General features: G+C 47.1%; 1 long non-coding RNA gene across 1 annotated transcript; it reads right to left on the bottom strand.

Moving 5' to 3' along the window:
- Positions 1–9,778: 9,778 nt before the first annotated feature.
- On the bottom strand, positions 9,779–13,972 carry LOC109292703. The gene is made up of 3 exons (XR_002096174.1): positions 13,809–13,972; positions 13,551–13,711; positions 9,779–10,128 (listed from the first exon to the last, which is right to left on the bottom strand). It is a non-coding gene; the product is annotated as an uncharacterized LOC109292703 (long non-coding RNA).
- Positions 13,973–14,373: the final 401 nt, after the last annotated feature.

The following is a 14,373-nucleotide window of genomic DNA, read 5'->3' as shown; positions in this document are numbered from 1 at the left end:
CGTGCTTCTCCCACTAAAATCCTGGGTACTGACTGTGATCTCCATGCAAGCATTTCCTCCAAAGCCTGATTCTGCATTTGTCCAGCATCCAAAACTCCCACTGGCTTCAGTTCCTCCAGGGAGAGTCTGGCGTGCGTTGGGAGAGCCACAGTGGCAGCACCCTCCGTTGCTAAATGGCGCCACGGGGTAAGCGAAGGTTTAATTATCTGTGTAATTTTTCCTGGATTTGACTTCATGCTAATTACCAAGCAAAGCTACTCCCTTCAGCCCACCCACAGGCTCCGGCCTCGCTGTCAAACACTGCCCAGTCGGTGATGAATAGTGCTTGGACCCAGAAAATTAGACTAAGAGCAATGGGAAGGGTCAGCTGACCCCACCACAATGCAAGGGAAGGTGCTGGGACAAGCCGGAGCCATTCAGGATGCTGCGGGGAAGGCTCTGGGTTGGCTACTTTGGCTCGTCCAGCAGGACAACGAGAATGTGATCAGCTCAAACTCTGGCTAAGCCCCCTTCTGCTGCCCATACTACTTACCCGCACCTTGCATGCGGGGTGCAAAGGATGCCAGTGCAGGGAAACGTGTGGCTCACAGCAGGGAGTCAATGGTCTTATGTGTTTTTGGTGGAATAGGAGGGGAGCAAGATGAGTTCAGGTGTTGCATGCGAGCACAGGCATCTGCTGCAAATAGGAACCTGAAGGAGGGAGGCTATTTTCCTTTGCATCCAAGCACACAGATGGGGCCAACACAGTGAGGCTGTGTGCATGTCACTGAGGACACCGTGTAGCCCTCTCAGTCCTGCGGCTGCCTCTCTGCGTCCCTGTCTAGTTTTCAAACAAATGAGATGGGTGCAGGACAGCCCACGTGACAGTTATGAACAATGCCTCTGTCAGTGCAAAGGGTTAACCGCAGGATTCACAGAACCCCCCCTCTGTGGCTGGTGCAGAGATTCACAGACACCTCTTCAAGACAGGGTGGGTCCTGGCAGGTGATAAGTGGCGTCCAGAGCAGAGATAAGCTGGTTCCGCATTAAAAACCTGCATGGAAGGGCTAAAAATGTCTTTGGAGCTGGAAACTCCCCCTAGATTAGATGCAAAACAAATGCTGGCCCGGTGCTTGCCACCAGATTCAGTATCACCCCGCAGAGCGTGGTGCCAGCATGGGCAGCAGGGGAAGTGAAGGAGTGTCTCGTGAAAGAGCAGGGCATTTTCCAACTGGACAAACAATTCGCAGGCCCTTTGGGCTCCAGCCGAATATTCTCCCCTTGTTCTTATTTTTCTCATTACTCTTCCTGTTATTCCAGCAGAGTGGAGCCAAAGGTTCCTGCGTGCTTAGAAAAGTAACAGGGCAGGCAACGTAAGAACAAGCTCCCACCTGGGCCTGCTAGTCTTGCTTTTCCGTGGGAGAGCACATGAGATTCCTTGGCCCCTTTGCAAACAAATGTTTTCATAGGCAGAAAAGGGGGCCCCTGTCTATCTCACTCCTCTTTTAACCCGATGCAATGGGCCGTATGCTGCTCTGATTTACGATGGTGGTGGTTTTGCTTAGCCCCATTGAAGTCAGTGGATTTACTCAAGATTTATACTTGTGTAGCCAAAATTAGCTTGGCTCATTGAGCTGCACCAGCTTAGAATCAGTAACACCTGACTTATACGGGGTAGCGAAGATCAGGGGATGATCTCAGTAAGGGTAAATCAGCTTGGTGTAAATGAGGAACATCTTGCTAGCTATCTATTAGTATATCACCCACCCTTGCAAGCATCTCCGAGCTCCCACCCATGCATGTGGGGTGATAAAATGGACTGGGTGATAAGGAAGTGCAGGACACTGTTTAAGCAGCAGCAGTGACTTTGCACTGGATTTCCTTATACCCTTGCACTTGCCCTTTATTTTATTCCATGCCTGCATTTCTGAGCTCTAGCTAGGGACAGAAATTACACATACACTGGTTTAAGTGGCTGGAAACCAGTTCAAATCTGTAACACAACAGAAGTTCAGTGCATATAAACTGCTTTCAAAGTGGCCAAAACCAGTTTAAGATAAACCTGGGTGGATGCAGTAACAGACTTAACTGATTTAGGTTAAATCAGTTTATTGAACTTCTGTCCCACATCCCTTCCAGTCCCTGGGTATCCCAGGATGCTTTGTACCTCCCTCGCACACCCCCTGCCCTCCCTCACAGGGTGGGCGGACTAGCTTTGGCCCAAGCTGTCAGCTGAGTAAGGAGCTGTGCTTTAGCACCCCCGGCTTCTGGCCTGGGCCACTGCAGGCAGGTGGCTGCACTTCCAGAATCAAAAGTGAATGTCTGTTCACTTGCTTATTGGTTCAATCTGTGCAGCTTAGACTAACCTGTGAAGACTGAACTGATTCAGCCCTGGGCTTTTTGACTGCCTGTACTTAGCTTAATTGTCCAGCCTCATCAGAAGTAACTCCAGGTACACACCTATGAATTGTTCCAACTCTTTTTCATCTTAGCACATTTCTTTGATATTTTGCTTGAGAGTCAATTCACTTTACAGATGTACTCTCAACATTCCTCCTCCATAGCCACCAAATGATCAGCATGGGACAGTTGTAAGAAGCACGTCCTTGCCAATACCATGGAGAAGCAGGTGCTACTGTACTGGGACCTGCCTTCATTATTTTTCACCTGCTTTGAGGCATCTCAAAGTAGTAGTATAGTGGAGCATATAGACACTTTCTTCATAAACACCTTTTCTGATCGTGGAGAGGTCTAGGTCTCAAAAGATGGCACCGTGAAGGATTCAAAGTGTCCCTTGGTTATAGAAACTGTTAAGAAAAAAAAAAGGGTTTCTCTTATCTGCTATGAATCAGATAAAGTGTGGAGTCAGGTCACCAAGAGATACAAAACCATGGGTCACTATCAAAGGTTATGAATTGAAGCTATTGGACCAGACAGTGCCAGTCAACATAGTTTCAGAGCAATCACTTCTCAGTACCTGACCTGTGGTTAGGTGAAAAGACTGTCATACTGGCTGGTTGATGAAATTAGATGCTTTCCAGACATAAAAGGGCTTCTTGCAAAGGTTGAGCCAGGATTAAGAACCTGCAGGGCTTGGTTTAGGACCATCTGGATCTATGCTGGAGTCCTTGCACTTCAGATGAAACACTTACTTTAAAAGATATATGGAATCATGGCTGACCAAGACATAAAAGGCTGTTACTCATTTTGGCTGAAGGGAAAATATTTGTGGGGCTTTGATGTCTATGATCAGGGGCTGCTCCTTCTCTTGGCCAAGGCATTTGGTTTTAGCTCAGGTAGGCAGTTTTTTCATTAAATGGATCATCCTGTTGTGCCCTCCTCTTCTGAGAGTTGAGCACTACTTGCTAACGATGCTAATCTTCCTTGAGACTGGCCAAGTCTACTAAATGGCTCCATGCAGACGAGGGGAGCCCATGGGTTAATGGTGTAGCACATTTCCAACGTGAATTGCCAGAGGTATCAATGCCGTGCTCAGTTCAGCTGCCGGTGCTGCCCATGCACATGAGCTTTGTTGGTTTTTTGGCTAACTCTGGCATTAAATCATTAAATAAAACCTAATGATGGGGAGAATCAGAGGGAAACTGTGATGATGAGAGGGAAAGACGTGTCATGGTGCACGCTGGCTGAGCGTATCCCGGTGGCAGCTGTCCCCGGCAGGGCGACGCTACTCAATTTATGTGCACATTAATTGAAACTGCGATTCATTAAATACAGCTCGCTCCATGACTTCATTAATATTATGGCAATTCCTGAGCTGGTGCCAGGCAGAACAAAGCAGACAGGTCTGCAGATTGGTCTGCTTCTGCTCCTGCATCAAACAGAAATGAGTCCACTGAAATTAGTGGGGTTGTGTTGGTGTAAACAAACAATGGATCAGGTCCAGGATGTTTACTCTAAAGCCATGTGAAAAGAGAGCCCAAACCTAGCATGCATGGGCAGCTTGCAAGGAGAAGCTGGCAGTGCCAGAGGAAGAACACAGTCCTGGCCTGGGAGCCCATCCATCAGCTCAGGCAAAAGCAAGAGCAAGAGCAAGGTTGGCTAAATCCCAATCACAGCTCATTTCTGGAGCCTCAGTGCTGGGAAAGACTAGGAACGTGGATGGAAAGGGATGAATTTGCAGCTCTTTATGCAGTCATTCTGAAATGACTGCATAAAGAAGTGGATCAACAAGGAGAGCCCACTTCATCCCCTCCTCCTGGGGGGCAAGGGGTGGGTTGTGGGGCGGGGGGGGGATGCTGTGGAGAGCCAACAGGCAATGCTGTTATGGTGATCCTATCCTGCTAGTTCTTTCCCACTAAATCCAGAGGCCAATGGCTCCCAAATTGGTGTCCATAGAGCACCCCGGTGTGGGGAGCAGGTTGATCCTGAGGGCTGTTCCTCCTCCTCCTCCTCCTCCCCCCTTTCAGCGGCTGAAACCCTCTAAAGAGACTTGGGGCTTAACAGAGAACTGGTTCTACGGCTCATAACATGCCTCTGGTCTTCCCCTTTCCTATCTTTGTTTGACAAGTGGTAACTTCCCACTTCCCTTTCAAGTGGTTAAAATCACTAACATAATTAGGTTTAACTAATTGATTGCTCTAACTTGGGCAATACTGGGACTGTCTCTGTTTCTTTCCTAGGATGAGAGGTGTTTGAACCCTGAAGGCTTGTCTTCAGTCTCTCCCAGCTGTAGCAGTCGGTCCAATAAGAGGTATTACCTCACTTCATGAAACTTGTTCCTCTCAACTTACATTAAGAAAAGTTCAAGGTCTTCAGTACTTCCCCAGTTTTACTCTTCTAAGAAGCAGCTGCTGTAATTTCCCTGGGGATGTTACTCAGGTAGGTGTCCATGCCATCAAAGGTATGACTGCATCTTGCAGAAAGCTGCGTGACATGTGGTGTGGCTTGGTGATTCAGCACTGTAGCCATGGTAGCACGGAGATCTATGTGGGCTAACTTGCAGTGCATCTGACTAGTGCCTAAGAGGCAGCTGCTGTCTACAGGTTAAACCCTAGTGAGCAAACAAAACCTTATGGGTAGAGACAGAAGTTACATATGAACTGGTAAAAGTGATCGGAAAGGGGTTCAAATCTGTAACACAACAGAGGTTCAGTGCACATAAACTGCTTTCAAAGTGGCCAAACCTGGTTTAAGATAAATCTGAATGGATGTAGTATCAGACTCAACTGGTTTAGGTTAAATCAGTTTATTGAACTTCTGTCCCAGATACCCTCCAGATTCAAGTTAACTCACAGTCCCCCAGCATCCCAGGATGATTTGCACCTCCCCAAAAACTTCCCCTCCCAGGGTGGGTGGGCTAGCCTTGGCCCAAGCTGTGCGCCAAGCAGGGAGATGTGCTCCAGCACCCCCTGGTTTCTGGCCTGGGCTATTGCAGGCATGTGGCTGCATTTCTGGAATCAAAAGTGAATGTCTGTTCATTTGCTTATCGGTTCAGTCTATGCAGCTTACACTAACCTGAGAAGATTGGATTGAGTCAGCCTCAGGCTTTTTGACTGTCTGTACTTAGCCTATATGGATCCAAGATATTACAATGGGGTCCTGGCTTGGAAATACTGCTGAACCTGGGCTCTTCCTCCTTTCATTTATACATAGCAAAAATATTGTATGCATCTTTATATACTAGAGAGGGGAAATATAGGGTGTCTTTGCATGCTATAAAGGTTTTACTGACATAGGGATAGGATGACCAAATACCTCACATGTGGTAAAGAGTTCAGGGAGATATGTGGGTCACCCTAAATGACGTCTGCGTTTGCACCTATTTTACAGAAGGAACATTGCAGAAATGTTTTAGAGGGCGTTTACACTTTTACAAGCACTGCTTTTCATATCCCTTTGCAGATTAAACTGGGTTTATCACTTACCATGAATCTAACCACACAGCAAACACACAAGGAGAAAAGTTATAACTAATCCACCATAGGAATCTTCAAGAGAAAAGCCCATGCATCACAACATCATTATTTTAAGATCCAATATCTCAGGACTTCTCCAGACTCAGAGAAAGTGCTGGGCACTCTGTGGGATAGTAGGGAACCAGAGAGTTCTTCTTTTTTAGGCCTCATGAGGCCACAAATTTTCTGAGTTAAAGTCAGTCCTGGGTGAATCTCATCACCCAGCCTGCATCTCAGGCCATCCAACGTAGATATAATATGTTAAGGGAGAAAGAGGAAGCAAAACCCAGCCAGACAAGTGTTTCAAAGAGAAGTGGTGACTGCTCAAATCTACTCAGAAGTTTAGCTTTAGCGGAGAAGGGTCAATGAGCAGCTTGCAAGTCAGGCAATTAGGGGCGCACCCTGGTTACTGTGCTGACACCTCATCGGACATATGTGGAATAGATACACGGCGATATATACACTCAGGGTGGCCCTAATTCAGCTGTGTTAGAATGATGCTGACTTTGACCCAGACTTTGATGGGTTTCCCCCTGTGCTAATCTCCTGTTGTCCCCTACTGCACCCTAATTGATAACATTTCCCAAGGGATGTTACCTGCTCTTGGGTCTGTAAATGCCACGGCCAGTGGCTGGACCAGTGACTGACTCTACTATACTTACACTCCTATAAATGGAGTTGCTGCAATTAAGGCCATAGGCTGGCTCTTCAGCTGGTTCAAATCAGCATTAATCCCAGCAAAGACAGGAAGGCTAGCCAGCAGAAGACCTGAGCCAGCAAAGCCACACTGGTGCTGGAGTAATAGCAGTGATCAAACAGTCAGCCCACTATGAATATTGTCTCTTGGAGTATGTTACCCTCCCTGCTTCTGGGAGAGGCAAGTGCCTTTTCTAGGGATCCTAGAAAATGAACTTGTCTAACATCTGTCCCAACTATACAGTTGGTCTGACAGCATAAAAAATCCTTCTCTCGTATGTTTTCTGGACTATCGCTGGTACAGCACTCTAACCTGGTGATTCTCAACCTTTTTTAGGATCCTCCGAGCAAAATGCCAGCTCTTATTTTTCACTTGTTTTGTGACTACAGAAAAATAGTAGAACAATTCTTTTGTTGCAAAAAACCAGAAAGACCAGGACAGGTCAGAATGTTTTTGACACTGTGGATTCCTATTTGAAACCTCTGGGTTTATCTTGTGAATCATGTGTAGGTGTTTGCACACCTAACAGTGCTCAGATTGCATGGGCCATATTGCTCACAGTGCATGGATCACCATGCTCATATTGCTGAAACACCCTGGTTGAAAACCACTGCTCCAACCCTAGAGTAGGTAATCCAAAATCAGTCAGCTGTATCTAAAACTCAAAAGGAAGTCTCAAGCTTGGGGTCTCTATTGCATCCAGATTAATTTGCTCTATGACTACCTTGACGGATGACTGAATGGTCATGGGTACGGCTTTCTCTTTGGAAACAGGCACAGATGCTCCATCGCGGTGGCTCTGTATACTTAAGAAGTATATTTGGTCTCGGGAGGACGCATCAAAAATTTTGATGCCTAGCAGAAAATAAAAATATTTGCACTTCGTTCATTTCCAGAGCTGCGCATAAAATGTATCCCCTCAGGGCATATCCAAGAAAAAGACTAGAAATAAAATATAAATTCTAAAGAGCAGTAAAATGTTTATCGCTTTGGGGGTTATGAGTGTTCAGCTTTTATTACTATGAAAATCAATTTACTGAACTTAGGTTTACTGCAAAATCAAAAAAGTTAAAATCTGAATTCATTTTGCTTCAGCTGGGGGTTTTATGTCAGAGTCAATGCAGGAGCAGGAGGCTTGCTTCCCCTAACAGATGCCAGTAAGTATCATGTCTCCGAACAGGGCACTTCCTTGAGCGCGACGTGTTAAACATCTGCTCCGGTCCGCCTGCCTCTTGCATCGAGGCATCAGCTTTCCCTTGCACAGAGCAGGGAAGATGTGCTCCAGGAAAGCCTATGCCACCCGCGGTGGTGAAAGGTATGGACCCCTGAGGAGCTCTCAATGTGCCAAGTTATTTACTCTTGTCCAAGACTGACGCCTGCTCTACTTAACCCGGCTCGTCATTTTAAGGAGACGCTGGGGGAACATTTTTTAATCAAAATTAAAATAAGCCCCATTCATCTGTTCCAGTGATGCTATTTGGTATTCAGAGAGCCCTTCCTCTCTTATCTGATGTCTCCAGGCTCTTTGTTTAGAAGACGGTCAATCCACGCTGTCAGGAGCTCCTGGCTCTGTGATTCCCCAGGACGCACGCAGGGATCCCTTCCTCCCCGGCAGCCTGAATTAAACTGTCGGGGAATTTCTGCCCCCTGCACTGTTCTTCCTGATGCTCTGCTTTCTGCTCCCTGCCCGAGCTGCTGCTCTGCTTTCTGCTTCATGCCCTATCCGCTATCTTGGTGCCCACCTTCTCCCCAACCTGCCATGTGCCACACACAGGTTGCCTGTGCCACTTGTGGCTCCCATACTGCTCTACAGAGCGGTGGGGAAGGAATACCCTTGTTTGCTCAACAGGGCTCCCATCGGCCAAATGACGCAGGGCACAGATGGTCTTTGGTGGCAGCCTGGTCCTGCTCCACCCCAGGAAGAGGCACCGAACTCGAGCAGAAGTGATGAGCACAGACCATTTACCCACTTACAGTGGCAGCATTTTAGTTTAACCTCAGCCGCCTTCCCACCAAGGTACAAAAACAAACCATGCAAACATCCTCCCCTCTCAAACTTACAACTTTGCAAGAATCTGATCTGAAAAAACAAACCCAGGAGAAAAGAGGAAGTAACCAGTTTCCCCTGAGGGGATTTTCAATTGCATTTATGACCCGTTCACACCATCTGCTGTGAACTACGGGCTGTTCTGCTCCTTGTTCGTGCTCTCCGAGGCTCATGTCTTGTGCACAGCTGCAATGTAGTAAGCAGGTTTTTTGGTGCAGGTCTATGCAGCGGGGGAATGTAGGACACAGTCAATAAATTGGTTACAGTTAAAAAAACCCCTACCTTTTGGTTTGTTTATTGCTGATGAAAGAGATGATTTCTGCTCCAGCACGTTCACCCGCAAGTTGCAAAAAATATGATTTTCTAAAAAATTGCAAAAAAGGTGGTTTTCAATTAGTTAAAGATAAAAGCATGAAAAATAAAGGCAGGGAGAAATGGCTTCATATTAACAGACTGTCCCGTGCTGTACTCCAGCCCATCCACATCTCATCGTCCCCTACATTTATTTTTGTCTGTGGATGTCTCAAAACCTAAAATTGAGAAAATAAGCAGTTGACCAGAGGTGTTCAAAAGATGTAAACACAGTTTAGAAAGAAGGAAAGAAATCAGACTGTTTTCACGTTGCAGCGGGTAGTGGGGACGGTGACACTTTACTGGGAAGCCCACTTTGCAGTCAATGGAAAACTCCAATCATAAACTGGATATAAAGGGAGAATTTCAGTCGATTTATCCTGTAAGACTATTTCTGTTTGAGAAAGAGGTGTTTCTATGCAGCAAAAAGCTTTGTTTGAAAAGGTTTTGACCAGTTCATGAAAGCAACTGCTCACGAACAATTCTGAGGATGAAAGTTACTGATCCAAACAAGTCAGCAAATACTCAGGGACGCTGGGTACTTTCCAGAAGCACCAGCTCCATTTGGGAAAGTTCATATGGTTCATCAGAACTGATAGGAATACTTTTGGCCAGCTCTGGTATCCTACAACTAAGTTATAAGCATATGAATACTAGGTGTTCATGATGGTGGCGCTGGCAAAGCCCTCGACACTAGGAAGGCAGACATACACCCTGCCAGTTCTGACCCGTATGGGTTCGACATCTACACTGGTACAAACAGGCTATGCAAGCCAACACGTGGCTGCCAGGGTTAGATCAGTTTTGATTCACCCTTTTGGCTCTTTGAAGGCAGGCCAAGTCTTATTCCAGAATACACATGTCCCTTCCAAAACAAGTGCCTCGGCCCAGCCGTGAGTGAAAGCTGATTTAGTTATTTAAGGGCTGGTTTGCATAACGGGCTCTGGACGTGAGCCCCACACTCGCACTGATGGTGCTAAGGGTTGAAGCGTGGGCAGGTTTCATCTCAGCTGACCCGGACTCTTGTGTTCTTTATCCAGCTCTGCACTCTTCCCTGCTGACAGGCTCCTGGATTTACACCGGGGAGTTTCTGTTTGGACTCCCTGGAGACTGGGACAGCCGCACAAACAGACTTCGCCCTGCACTCCCAAACAGCAAACGAGGTCCATAGATTAAATATCTACATCTCCATCTGTCAGCGCGGCCGAACCCAACGGTGCCGGAGAACAGCTCCAAGGACAAACACCGGCTCCAGATTCCCGTGGCCCTTGTACAAATGAGGTGCCTCTAGAGCAATCAGTGTCGGCTCCTTCCAGAGCCCCAGTGACGACTGCCAGGATCGCAGATTTATGGGGGAGCCATTGAAATGGCAATATAAACAGGCATGTCTGCATGCATGATATACAGGGCTGCTGTAACTCTTTTAACCAGGGCCCCCATGTCCAATAGGATACGCTATGCCAGCCTTTCGTCACCGGCTTGAAATATTTAGATAACTCCCTCCTCAAAGTCAAGAGGCATTTTAAGGATGGAGCCTCAGGAATGATGGGGAGGTCAGCCAGTTTTGACCATCACTATTGCAAATTTTAGTACCCCTGCAGGCAGTTTCCCCCCCCTAGAAATCTCAGCCATGAGCAAAAACAGGCCCCGAGGAAGGGCTGGCAGAGTCCACAACTGAATAAGGAACTGGGAGAAGAGAAAGAGGGGTAGTATTGGCAACTCACTGGCCACTGCCTAACTTTGCTTATAAAAGCATCAAGGATCCCTGGGCATCACCAAGGATCCCTGAGCATCACTGCCGCTACCTGCCGTGCGTCAAGGCAGCTCAACCGATGCGCACCAGGCACCCCAGGGAGGAATACCACATATAGCGTCCTTTCCTTCGTCAGGGCCAGATTTCCAGCTTCACACATGCTATCAGCAAGGACCCCCCCCAGATCAGAGCACCTAGCACAGATAGCCCTTCAAACAAAAACTAAACCCTCTCTCCCAATCATTCTGTGCACCCCCTGGTTGAAGCATCATCTTTGGTTGCAAAGGGCACGACAGAAATGCACATTCACGTGGGGAAACCAGCTGCGGGAAGACGGACTGGAAATTAGAAAGGAATCGACTCTGAACCATATCTGCGGGAATTTAACAGAGACACCAAAAACTACCCCATACAATGCAGCACACTGGCAGTCTGGCAGGTGGGAGTGATGATGGTAATGTGGCCGGCGACCTGGGCTCTTGGCACCAAGCCTTGACACCTTGTTGGCCCTCTCACCATTTTGATTTTTCAGCTGCCGCGCCAGGAAAAAAGTTCATCTCTCCATCTTGCGAGAGAAGGAAAGTGCATTGCCATTTTTCAAAGGGTCATCTGATAACCTTGTCAGACTTAATTGTGCCATAATCAAATTACTCCCTGGAACGCAGTGCGATGCAATCAATCGCATGCAAACACCCCCGACAACCCTACAGACATGAAAGGCCGGGACGCACCATTTATAAAGAAATTGCAGAATTGCGGGGATTCATCTTCATTTACTGAAAGAAGGTTTTCTTGGCTTGCAAGAGAGCAAACCAGAGAGAGGGGGAGAGCGGTATTAAGCGGCCATGAATCATTTAGAAAGTGCTGGTGGGGAGTCAGCGGGAAAAAAACTTTAGTATCTGTGCTGCCAAAGAAGGGGAATGATAAACCTGTGGGGGTGATGCAGTGCCCTGGAAATCCAGGGATGTTTTGTGTCTTTGCAGACCTTCTTCAAGGGGATCTTTCTTGTAGGTTGCATAGCTAAGTTATGGAGACAAAGCAAGGCATCGTGAGAGAGGACTGGTCTTTTAATCTCCTCCCCAGCTAACAGCTACTCATTTATTGCCTTGGTATCCTCAGCTTATGTCTCTCCTTCCGTTCACTATGGGACCTAGCGCTGAAGCCCTGCAAACAACAACTGCCTTGGACACAGGCTTATAACAACATGGGCATATTGCTCCACAAAGCGGGTGAAGTGCATTCCCTCGGACGGGAAGTTTCTCGCTAATAGGTGCGTTGTCTCTAAAACCACCACAGGGCAGAGAATACAGGGTCCAAAAGATGTGCAACCAGCAATGTGAAGTCTATGAATGACTCCAGGAATGTGTGTAACACAGTCCCAGAGCAAGGGCAAATGGTAGGGAAAGCAAGTGGCTGATGTTTGTGTTTTAAATGCACGTCTCAAGTCACCCTTAACCATCCCGGTATCAGTGCCAAGGGTGTTTAGCTGCATTGCAAAAACCTCCCCCCCGCCACACATACTCAGAGGTCCCTGCTCTGGGGACAAGATGCACTCACAGGCATATACTAGCCAGGGATATTCTGACAGCCCTAGGGATTGCTGGAGCAATTTCACACGTGGCCTCTCAAAACTGCACAGAGATGCAGGGATGCCACCCAGCCCGCCCTGCTGCAAGTGCTCAGTCCTATTGCCTGCGCTGGAAGAAAATCTCCTACTTCCAGCGCAGGAGTCTGACACAGTTAGCCGGTTTTGAGTCCACCCAATAGAAAGCAGTGCTAGGAAACACACCCATACGTTTAATAAGCTACTTTGCCAATGGGGCATCTAGGGACGCGATTTGTAAGGGTCAATATCCTGCTGGTCTTATTCAACAGGAAGCACCACAGCCTTTGCTCTGACTTACAGTCCTGAAAAAGGGGAGAAGGAGTCAACCGAAGGTTTGTCATCAGAGCTCGGCGGTTTGCTTGGGAAGGTTCAGGCCCTTTGTTTTACTTTAAACTGGATCCCCTTGCAAGCAAAGCCGGCAACTCAAGAGTTGTGGGACAGCTTCTATCTGGCCTCCAGTCACCATTAAGTCCCACATCAGTTACAGGGCACTTTGAACTCCTGGAAAGGAAAAGACACCATAGGAGAAGTACTTCAAATTTGTGCCCAAATTATCCCTTTTTCCAGTGATGAACCTGAGCCAATTTTTTTAACAAAACCCTAAACATCCTCTAGTTTCCTAAGGACAGATGGCTTTTTGAAACTCATGGCACCATTGGTAAGACACCTTCCCTTCATAGGTTAGGTCATTTTTCAGTCACGTGGCTCCTGCCTCACTTTGCCCGCTCAGGCTCCCATTTTTATCTCACTTACCTTCATGAATTAGAAACAACCTCACGAAAGCCCGTGGCACTGCCGCAGTAGGAAAGGAGAATCCCATCAACCGTCTTGAAAGGAGCTTGACATGAAGGGTTCAGGTCTTAATGCAGCAGTGCAAGAAGACAAGGCCTCTGCAGTAGTGAAAGCACAAATATTCTGGGCCCTATAAAAACAACATTCATTGCCTGATTTTTTTTTGTATGTTTGGCCAAATTTCCATCACTCTTCACAGCTTGGCATGCCAGATACTTGCATCCAATAGCTGGTGCTATCACCCAGTTCCCCTACCGTCCTCAGAACTTTAATCCACTGTGTGTGGGTATGAATCAAGAATTGCAATAAATGCACATATGCATCACTTTTTCCTAGCTCATACTTAGATTATATCATATACTAAGGTAGCTGGTGATGGCTGAGTGCGAGTGAAAGTATGCAGTACTCACAGATAAGCTTTCTTATGATTATTATTGATGTCGTTATATTCCGCTTAGTATGATCTGGGGTCAGAGAAGGGCATCCACATGGCTTGTCAGGAACAAAGAGGATGTCACGAGTGTCATGGATGAGTTGCCTGTCATCATGCCCCAAGTGTTGCATTTTCACCCTGCAAAACAAAGAAGCGAATAATGCATTTTATGCCCTCCCTGTTTCTCAGGTTGCTCATGTCCATCTGAGCTTTCTGTTCGCAGAGAGTGACCTACAGAGTCTCTTAGAAGTGCCTGGGGGAAGTACCCCTGTAACATGAAGCATAATAACCAGTTGTCCGAGTCTCACTCAGTGGGAATGTTTTTTATTGACTTCCATGGGTGCTGGAGCCAGGACTAGGACCGAGTCCCTGGGAAGGGCTCGCTAGCTGATCGTGGTCTCAAAGAGTGGCTGCTAAGGGCTCTGGCAAAGCAGCTTTCACTAAATATAGGAAGTGACTGCCACCTCCAGCCCTCTGACTGCTATTAAGCAGCAAGCAATTACCGGGCCTCCTTGAATGACTTTGAGAATGTAAAAACTTGTTTTACTGCTTACTTGTACTGTAGATATAAACAGTCCGACTCGTAACACAGAAACAAGAGATGGCAATTATCCCAGACCTATTAGCTGTGTCTGAATATAATATACTAGAGGCTTCCTTGATCCGCTGGAATTTATATGACCATTAATGTGGATTGTAAATTGCTGTCAGTCGGGATAACTTGATCCATGTTTTTTGGAGAGGTAGGGGAGCGGGAAGGGAGGGTGAAGGGAGAAAGGAAAGTGGCCCACGATGGTAGA

This window comes from Gavialis gangeticus, unplaced genomic scaffold (genome assembly GCF_001723915.1).
Source record: "Gavialis gangeticus isolate Ggan-Ray unplaced genomic scaffold, GavGan_comp1, whole genome shotgun sequence".
Classification (NCBI taxonomy): domain Eukaryota; kingdom Metazoa; phylum Chordata; order Crocodylia; family Gavialidae; genus Gavialis; species Gavialis gangeticus.
The sequence above is the reverse complement of the archived record's forward strand: the minus strand, read 5'-3'. Positions and strand labels throughout refer to the sequence as shown.